Consider the following 11,154-nt stretch of genomic DNA (forward strand, 5'->3'; position numbering starts at 1 on the left):
AAATGCCGGAAAAATGACTAAGTCCAAAAAAAAATTTTTTTCAACTTTTTTCAATTTTAGTCCCGTGGGATATATATTCTACGCAAACACATTTGGAACTCTCCTGGGGCACCCTCACACATATTAGTCCCTCATTTAGTGGATATTTTCACAAAAAAGTGAAATTTTCAAAAATCCAGAAAATTGGCTGAAAACGACTAAATATCAAGGACTCATTGGGCGAATCGCTCTGGAACTGAAATCAGAACGCTCACTGACATTTCCCCTATCTGAAAGTTTGATAAACGCCGGAAAAATGACTAAGTCCAAAAAAAAATTTTTTTCAACTTTTTTAAATTTTAGCCCCGTGGGATATATATTCTACCCACACACATTTGGAACTCTCCTGGGGTACCCTCACACATATTATTCCCTCATTTAGTGGATATTTTCACAAAAAAGTGAAATTTTCAAAAATCCAGAAAATTGGCTGAAAATGACTAAATATCAAGGACTCATTGGGCGAATCGGTCTGGAACTGAAATCGGAATGCTCACTGACATTTGCCCTATCTGAAAGTCTGATAAACGCTGGAAAAATGACTAAGTCCAAAAAAAAATTTTTTTCAACTTTTTTCAATTTTAACCCCGTGGGATATATATTCTACCCAAACACATTTGCAACTCTCATGGGGTACCCTCACACATATTATTCCCTCATTTAGTGGATATTTTCACAAAAAAGTGAAATTTTCAAAAATCCAGAAAATTGGCTGAAAACGACTAAATATCAAGGACTCATTGGGCAAATCGCTCTGGAACTGAAATCGGAATGCTCACTGACATTTCCCCTATCTCAAAGTCTGATAAACGCCGGAAAAATGACTAAGTCTAAAAAAAAATTTTTTTCAACTTTTTTCAATTTTAGCTCCGTGGGATATATATTCTACCCAAACACATTTGGAACTCTCCTGGGGTACCCTCACATATATTATTCCCTCATTTAGTGGATATTTTCAAAAAAAAGTGAAATTTTTAAAAATCCAGAAAATTTGCTGAAAACGACTAAATATCAAGGACTCATTGGGCGAATCGCTCTGGAACAGAAATTGGAATGCTCACTGACATTTGCCCTATCTGAAAGTCTGATAAACGCTGGAAAAATGACTGAGTAAAAAAACAATTTTTTTCAACTTTTTTCAATTTTACCCCCGTGGGATATATATTCTACCCAAACACATTTGGAACTCTCCTGGGGTACCCTCACACATATTATTCCCTCATTTAGTGGATATTTTCACAAAAAAGTGAAATTTTCAAAAACCCAGAAAATTGGCTGAAAACGAATAAATATCAAGGACTCATTGGGCGAATCGCTCTGGAACTGAAATCGGAACGCTCACTGACATTTCCCCTATCTGAAAATCTGATGAACGACGGAAAAATGACTTAGTCCAAATAACATTTTTTTTCAACTTTTTTAAATTTTACCCCCGTGGGATATATATTCTACCCCCACACATTTGGAACTCTCCTGGGGTACCCTCACACATATTATTCCCTCATTTAGTGGATATTTTCACAAAAAAGTGAAATTTTCAAAAATCTAGAAAATACGCTGAAAACCATTGAATATCAAGGACTCATTGGGCGAATCGGTCTGGAACTGAAATCTGAATGCTCACTGACATTTGCCCTATCTGAAAGTCTGATAAACGCTGGAAAAATGACTAAGTCCAAAAAAATTTTTTTTTAAACTTTTTTCAATTTTAGCCCCGTGGGATATATCTTCTACCCAAATACATTTGGAACTCTCCTGGGGTACCGTCACACATATTATTCGCTCATTTAGTGGATATTTTCACAAAAAAGTGAAATTTTCAAAAATCCAGAAAATTGGCAGAAAATGACTAAATATCAAGGACTCATTGGGCGAATCGCTCTGTAAATGAAATCGGAACGCTCACTGACATTTCCCCTATCTGAAAGTCTGATAAACGCCGGAAAAATGACTAAGTCCAAAAAAAATTTTTTTTTAACTTTTTTCAATTTTAAACCCGTGGGATATATATTCTACCCAAACACATTTGGAACCCTCCTGGGGTACCCTCACACATATTATTCCCTCATTTAGTGGATATTTTCACAAAAAAGTGAAATTTTCAAAAATCCAGAAAATTGGCTGAAAACGACTAAATATCAAGGACTCATTGGCGAATCGCTCTGGAACTGAAATCGGAACGCTCACTGACATTTCCCCTATCTGAAAATCTGATGAACGACGGAAAAATGACTAAGTCCACAAAAAATTTTTTTTCAACTTTTTTCAATTTTAGCCCCGTGGGAAATATATTCTACCCACACACATTTGGAACTCTCCTGGGGTACTCTCAAACATATTCCCTCATTTAGTGGATATTTTCACAAAAAAGTGAAATTTTAAAAAATCCAGAAAATTGGCTGAAAACCATTAAATATCAAGGACTCATTGGGCGTATCGCTCTGGAACTGAAATCGGAACGCTCACTGACATTTGCCCTATCTGAAAGTCTGATAAACGCCGGAAAAATGAATAAGACCAAAAAAAAAATTTTATCAGCTTTTTTCAATTTTAACCCCGTGGGATATATATTCTACCCACACACATTTGGAACTCTCCTGGGGTACCCTCACACATATTATTCCCTCATTTAATGGATATTTTCACAAAAAAAGTGAAATTTTCAAAAATCCAGAAAATTGGCGGAAAACTATTAAATATCAAGGACTCATTGGGCGAATCGCTCTCTAACTGAAATCGGAACGCTCACTGACATTTCCCTTTTCTGAAAGTCTGATAATCGCCGGAAAAATGAATAAGTCCAAAGAAAATTTTTTTTAACTTTTTTCAATTTTACCCCCGTGGGATATATATTCTATCCACACACATTTGATACTCTCCTGGGGTACCCTCACACATATTATTCCCTCATTTAGTGGATATTTTCACAAAAAAGTGAAATTTTCAAAAATCCAGAAAATTGGCTGAAAGCGACGAAATATCAAGGGCTCATTGGGCGTATCGCTCTGGAACTGAAATCGGAACGCTCACTGACATTTGCCCTAACTTAAAGTCTGATAAACGCCGGAAAAATGAATTAGTCCAAAGAAAAAAATTTTTCAACTTTTTTCAATATTACCCACGTGGGATATATATTCTACCCACACACATTTGGAACTCTCCTGGGGTACCCTCACACATATTATTCCCTCATTTAGTTGATATTTTCACAAAAAAAGTGAAATTTTCAAAAATCCAGAAAATTGGCTGAAAACGACTAAATATCAAGGACTCATTGGGCGAATCGCTCTGGAACTGAAATCGGAATGCTCACTGACATTTGCCCTAACTGAAAGTCTGATAAACGCCGGAAAAATGAATAAGTCCAAAGAAAAAAAATGTTCAACTTTTTTCAATTTTACCAACGTGAGATATATATTCTACCCACACACATTTGGAACTCTCCTAGGGTACCCTCACACATATTATTCCCTCATTTAGTGGATATTTTCACAAAAAAGTGAAATTTTCAAAAATCCAGAAAATTAGCTGAAAACGACTAAATATCAAGGACTCATTGGGCGAATCGCTCTGGAACTGAAATCGTAACGCTCACTTGCATTTCCCTTATCTGAAAGTCTGACAAACGCCGGAAAAATGACTAAGTCAAAAAAAAATTCAACTTTTTTCAATTTTACCCCCGTGGGATATATATTCCATCCACACACATTTGGAACTCTCCTGGGGTACCCTCACACATATTATTCCCTCATTTAGTGGATATTTTCACAAAAAAGTGAAATTTTCAAAAATCCAGAAAATTGGCTGAAAACGACTAAATATCAAGGACTCATTGGGCGAATCGCTCTGGAACTGAAATCAGAACGCTCACTGACATTTCCGCTATCTGAAAGTCTGTTAAACGCCGGAAAAATGACTAAGTCCAAAGAAAACATTTTTTCAACTTTTTTCAATTTTACACCGTGGGATATATATTCTACCCACACACATTTGGAACTCTCCTGGGGTACCCTCACACATATTATTCCCTCATTTAGCGGATATTTTCACAAAAAAGTGAAATTTTCAAAAATCCAAAATACTGGCTGAAAACGACTAAATATCAAGGACTCATTGGGCGAATCGCTCTGGAACTGAAATCGAATTGCTCACTAACATTTCCCCTATCTGAAAGTCTGATAAACACCGGAAAAATGACTAAGTCCAAAAAAAATTTTTTAAACTATTTCCAATTTTGCCCCCGTGGGATATATATTCTACCCACACATATTTGGACCTCTCCTGGGGTACACTCACACATATTATTCCCTCATTTAGTGGATATTTTCACAAAAAAGTGATATTTTCAAAAATCCAAAATATTGGCTGAAAATGACTAAATATCAAGGACTCATAGGGCGAATCGCTCTGGAACTGAAATCGGAACGCTCACTGGCATTTCCCCTATCTGAAAGTCTGATAAACGCCGGAAAAATGAATAAGTCCAAAGAAAAAAAAATTCTACTTTTTTCAATTTTGCCCCCGTGGGATATATATTGTATCCACACACATTTGGAACTCTCCTGGGGTACCCTCACACATATTATTCCCTCATTTAGTGGATATTTTCCAAAAAAGTGAAATTTTCAAAAATCCAAAATATTGGCTGAAAACGACTAAATATCAAGGACTTACTGGTCGAATTGCTCTGGAACCGAAATCGGAATGCTCACTGACATTTCCCCTATCTGAAAGTCTGATAAACGCCGGAAAAATGAATAAGTCCCAAAAAAAATTTTTATCAGCTTTTTTCAATTTTACCCCCGTGGGATATATATTCTACCCACACACATTTGGAAGTCTCCTGGGGTGCCCTCACACATATTATTCCCTCATTTAGTGGATATTTTCACAAAAAAAGTGAAATTTTCAAAAATCCAGAAAATTGGCTGAAAACGACTAAATATCAAGGACTCATTGGGCGTGTCGCTCTGGAACTGAAATCGGAACGCTCACTGAAATTTGCCCTATCTGAAAGTCTGATAAACGCCGGAAAAATGAATAAGTCCAAAAAAAATTTTTTATCAGCTTTTTTCAATTTTACCCCCGTGGGATATATATTCTACCCACACACATTTGGAACTCTCCTGGGGTACCCTCACACATATTATTCCCTCATTTAATGGATATTTTCACAAAAAAAGGGAAATTTTCAAAAATCCAGAAAATTGGCTGAAAACTATTAAATATCAAGGACTCATTGGGCGAATCGCTCTCTAACTGAAATCGGAACGCTCACTGACATTTCCCCTTTCTGAAAGTCTGATAATCGCCGGAAAAATGAATAAGTCCAAAGAAAAAAAATTTTAAACTTTTTTCAATGTACCCACGTGGGATATATATTCTACCCACACACATTTGGAACTCTCCTGGGGTACCCTCACACATATTATTCCCTCATTTAGTGGATATTTTCACAAAAAAGTGAAATTTTTGAAAAATTCAGAAAATTGGCTGAATACAACTAAATTGTCAAGGACTCATCCGGCGAATCGCTCTGGAACTGAAATCGGAAGGCTCACTGACATTTCCCCTATCTGAAAGTCCGATAAACGCCGGAAAAATGACTAAGTCCAAGAAAAAATTTTTTTCAACTTTTTTCAATTTTATCCCCGTATGATATATATTCTACCCACACACATTTGCAACTCTCCTGGGGTACCCTCACACATATTATTCCCTCATTTAGTGGATATTTTCACAAAAAAGTGAAATTTTTAAAAATCCAGAAAATTGTCTGAAAACGACTAAATATCAAGGACTCATTGGGCGAATCGCTCTAGAACTGAAATAAAAACGTTCACTGACATTTCCCCTATCTGAAAGTCTGATAAACGCCGGAAAAATGACTAAGTCCAAAGAAAAAAAATTTTCAACTTTTTTCAATTTTACCCCCGTGGGATATATATTCTACCCACACACATTTGGAACGCTCCTGGGGTACCCTCACACATATTATTCCCTCATTTAGCAGAGATTTTCACAAAAAAGTGAAATTTTCAAAAATCCAAAATATTGGCTGAAAACGACTAAATATCAAGGACTCATTGGGCGAATCGCTGTGGAACTGAAATCGGAACGCTGACTGACATTTCCCCTATCTGAAAGTTTGTTGAGCGCCGGAAAAATGACTAAGTCCAAAGAAAACATTTTTTCAACTTTTTTCAATTTTACCCCCGTGGGATATATATTCTACCCACAAACATTTGGAACTCTCCTGGGGTACCCTCACACATATTATTCCCTCAATTAGTGGATATTTTCACAAAAAAGTGACATTTTCAAAAATCCAAAATATTGGCTGAAAACGACTAAATATCAGGGACTCATTGGGCGAATCGCTCTGGAACTGAAATCGGAATGCTCACTGACATTTCCCCTATCTGAAAGTCTGATAAACGTCGGAAAAATGACTATGTCCAAAAAAATTTTTTTTTCAACTTCTTTCAATTTTAACCTTGTGGGATATATATTCTACCCACACACATTTGGAACTCTCCTGGGGTACCCTCACACATATTATTCCCTCATTTAGTGGATATTTTCACAAAAAAGTGAAATTTTTGAAAAATTCAGAAAATTGGCTGAATACAACTAAATTGTCAAGGACTCATCCGGCGAATCGCTCTGGAACTGAAATCGGAAGGCTCACTGACATTTCCCCTATCTGAAAGTCCGATAAACGCCGGAAAAATGACTAAGTCCAAGAAAAAATTTTTTTCAACTTTTTTCAATTTTACCCCCGTGGGATATATATTCTACCCACACACATTTGCAACTCTCCTGGGGTACCCTCGCACATATTATTCCCTCATTTAGTGGATATTTTCACAAAAAAGTGAAATTTTCAAAAATCCAGAAAATTGTCTGAAAACGACTAAATATCAAGGATTCATCTGGCGAATCGCTGTGGAACTGAAATCGGAATGCTCACTGACATTTCCCCTATCTGAAAGTCTGATAAACGCCGGAAAAATGACTAAGTACAAAAAAAATAATTTTTTAAATTTTTTTCAATTTTAACCCTGTGGGATGTGTATTCTACCCACACACATTTGGAACTCTCCTGGGGTACTCTCACACATATTATTCCCTAATTTTGTGGATATTTTCACAAAAAAGTGAAATTTTCAAAAATCCAAAATATTGGCTGAAAACTACTAAATATCAAGGACTCATTGGGCGAATCGCTCTGGAACTGAAATCGGAATGCTCACTGACATTTCCCCTATCTGAAAGTCTGATTAACGGCGGAAAAATGACTAAGTCCAAAAAAATTTTTTTTCAACTATTTCCAATTTTATTCCCGTGGGATATATATTCTACCCACACACATTTGGAACTCTCCTGGGGTACCATCACACATATTATTCCCTCATTTAGTGGATATTTTCACAAAAAAGTGAAATTTTCAAAAATCCAGAAAATTGGCTGAAAACGACTAAATATCAAGGACTCATTGGGCGAATCACTCTGGAACTGAAATCAGAATGCTCACTGACATTTGCCCTATCTGAAAGCCTGATGAATGCTGGAAAAATGACTTAGTCCAAAAAAATTTTTTTTTAAACTTTTTTCAATTTTACCCCCGCTGAATATATATTCTACCCTCACACATTTGGAACTCTCGTGGGGTGCCCTCACACATATTATTCCCTCATTTAGTGGATATTTTCACAAAAAAGTGAAATTTTCAAAAATCCAAAATATTGGCTGAAAACGACTACATATCAAGGACTCATTGGGCGAATCGCTCTGGAACTGAAATCGGAATGCTCACTGACATTTCCCCTATCTGAAAGTCTGATAAACGCCGGAAAAATGACTAAGTCCCGCCAAAAAATTTTTTTCTACTTTTTCAATTTTAACCCTGTGGGATATGTATTCTACCCACACACATTTGCATCTCTCCTGTGGTACCCTCACACATATTATTCCCTCATTTAGTGGATATTTTCACAAAAAAGTGAAATTTTTGAAAAATCCAGAAAATTGGCTGAATACAACTAAATTGTCAAGGACTCATCCGGCGAATCGCTTTGGAACTGAAATCGGAAGGCTCACTGATATTTTCCCTATCTGAAAGTCCGATAAACGCCGGAAAAATGACTAAGTCCCCAAAAAAAATTTTTTCAACTATTTCCAATTTTACCCCCGTGGGATATAAATTCTACCCACACACATTTGGAACTCTCCTGGGGTACCCTCACACATATTATTCCCTCATTTAGTGGATATTTTCACGAAAAAGTGACATTTTCAAAAATCCAGAAAATTGCCTGGAAACGACTAAATATCAAGGACCCATTGGGCGAATCGCTATGGAACTGAAATAAAAACGTTCACTGACATTTCCCCTATCTGAAAGTCTGATAAACGCCGGAAAAATGACTAAGTCCAAAGAAAAAAAATTTTCAACTTTTTTCAACTTTACTCCCGTGGGATATATATTCTACCCACACACATTTGGAAAGCTCCTGGGGTACCCTCACACATATTGTTCCCTAATTTAGAGGATATTTTCACAAAAAAGTGACATTTTCAAAAATCCAAAATATTGGCTGAAAACGACTAAATATCAAGGACTCATTGGGCGAATTGCTCTGGAACTGAAATCGGAACGCTCACTGACATTTCCCCTATCTGAAAGTCTGATAAACGCCGGAAAAAAGACTAAGTACAAAAAAAATAATTTTTTTAATTTTTTTCAATTTTAACCCTGTGGGATATATATTCTACCCACACACATTTGGAACTCTCCTGGGGTTCCTTCACGCATATTATTCCCTCAATTAGTGGATATTTTCACAAAAAAGTGACATTTTCAAAAATCCAAAATCTTGGCTGAAATCGACTAAATAACAAGGACTCATTGGGCGCATCGCTCTGGAACTGAAATCGGAATGCTCACTGACATTTCCCCTATCTGAAAGTCTGATAAACGCCGGAAAAATGACTAAGTCCCCCCAAAAAAATTTTTCTTCTTTTTTCAATTTTAACCCTGTGGGATGTGTATTCTACCCACACACATTTGGAACTCTCCTGGGGTACAGTCACACATATTTTTCCCTCATTTAGTGGATATTTTCACAAAAAAGTAAAATTTTCAAAAATCCAGAAAATTGGCTGAAAAGGACAAAATATCAAGGACTCATCCAGCGAATCGCTCTGGAACTGGAATCGGAACGCTCACTGACATTTCCCCTATCTGAAAGTTCGATAAACGCCGGAAAAATGACTATGTCCAAAAAAAAATGTTTTTCAACTTTTTTCAATTTTACCCCCGTGGGATATATATTCTACCCACACACATTTGGAACTCTCCTGTGGTACCCTCACACATATTATTCCCTCATTTAGTGGATATTTTCACAAAAAAGTGACATTTTCCAAAGTCCAAAATATTGGCTGAAAACGACTAAATATCAAGGACTCAACGGGCGAATCGCTCTGGAGCTGAAATCGGAACGCTCACTGACATTTCCCCTATCTGAAAGTCTGACAAACGCCGGAAAAATGACTAAGTCCAAGAAAAAAATTTTTTCAACTTTTTTCAGTTTTACCCCCGTATGATATATATTCTACCCACACACATTTGCAACTCTCCTGGGGTACCCTCACACATATTATTCCCTCATTTAGTGGATATTTTCACAAAAAAGTGAAATTTTCAAAAATCCAGAAAATTGCCTGAAAACGACTAAATATCAAGGACTCAGTGGGCGAATCGCTCTGGAACTGAAATAAAAACGTTCACTGACATTTCCCCTATCTGAAAGTCTGATAAACGCCGGAAAAATGACTAAGTCCCCAAAAAAATTTTTTTCAACTTTTTTCAATTTTACCCACGTGGAATATATATTCTGCCCACACACATTTGGAACTCTCCTGGGGTACCCACACACATATTATTCCCTCATTTAGTGGATATTTTCACAAAAAAGTGAAATTTTTGAAAAATCCAGAAAATTGGCTGAATACGACTAAATATCAAGGACTCATCCGGCGAATCGCTCTGGAACTGAAATCGTAACGCTCACTGACATTTCCCCTCTCTGAAAGCCTGATAAACGCCGGAAAAATGACTAAGTCCAAAAAAAAATTTTTCAACTATTTCCAATTTTACCCCCGTGGGATATACAGTACAGACCAAAAGTTTGGGCACACCTTCTCATTTAAAGATTTTTCTGTATTTTCTTGACTATGAAAATTGTACATTCACACTGAAGGCATCAAAACTATGAATTAACACATGTGGAATTATATACTTAACAAAAAAGTGTGAAACAACTGAAAATATGTCTTATATTCTAGGTTCTTCAAAGTAGCCACCTTTTGTTTTGATGACTGCTTTGCACACTCTTGGCATTCTCTTGATGAACTTCAAGAGGTAGTCACCCAAATTGGCTTCCAACAATCTTGAAGGAGTTCCCAGAGATGCTTAGCACTTGTTGGCCCTTTTGCCTTCACTCTGCGGTCCAGCTCACCCCAAACCATCTTGATTGGGTTCAGGTCTGGTAACTGTGGAGGCCAGGTCATCTGACGTAGCACCCCATCACTCTCCTTCTTGGTCAAATAGCCCTTACACTGCCTGGAGGTGTGTTTTGGGGTCATTGTCATGTTGAAAAATAAATGATGGTCCAACTAAACGCAAACTGGATGGAATAGCATGCCGCTGCAAGATGCTGTGGTAGCCATGCTGGTTCAGTATGTCTTCAATTTTGAATAAATCCCCAACAGTGTCACCAGCAAAGCACCCCCACACCATCACACCTCCTCCTCCATGCTTCACGGTGGGAACCAGGCTTGTAGAGTCCATCCGTTCACCTTTTCTGCGTCGCAGAAAGACACGGTGGTTGGAACCAAAAATCTCAAATTTGGACGCTCAGACACACATCAACTGGTCTAATGTCCATTCCTTGTGTTTTTTAGCCCAAACGAGTCTCTTCTGCTTGTTGCCTGTCCTAAGCAGTGGTTTCCTAGCAGCTATTTTACCATGAAGGCCTGCTGCACAAAGTCTCATCTTAACAGCTGTTGAAGAGATGTGTCTGCTGCTAGAACTCTGTGTGGCATTGA

Source organism: Phyllobates terribilis, unplaced genomic scaffold (genome assembly GCF_046119375.1).
Source record: "Phyllobates terribilis strain yellow unplaced genomic scaffold, ASM4611937v1 Scaffold_4__5_contigs__length_816908805, whole genome shotgun sequence".
Taxonomy (NCBI): domain Eukaryota; kingdom Metazoa; phylum Chordata; class Amphibia; order Anura; family Dendrobatidae; genus Phyllobates; species Phyllobates terribilis.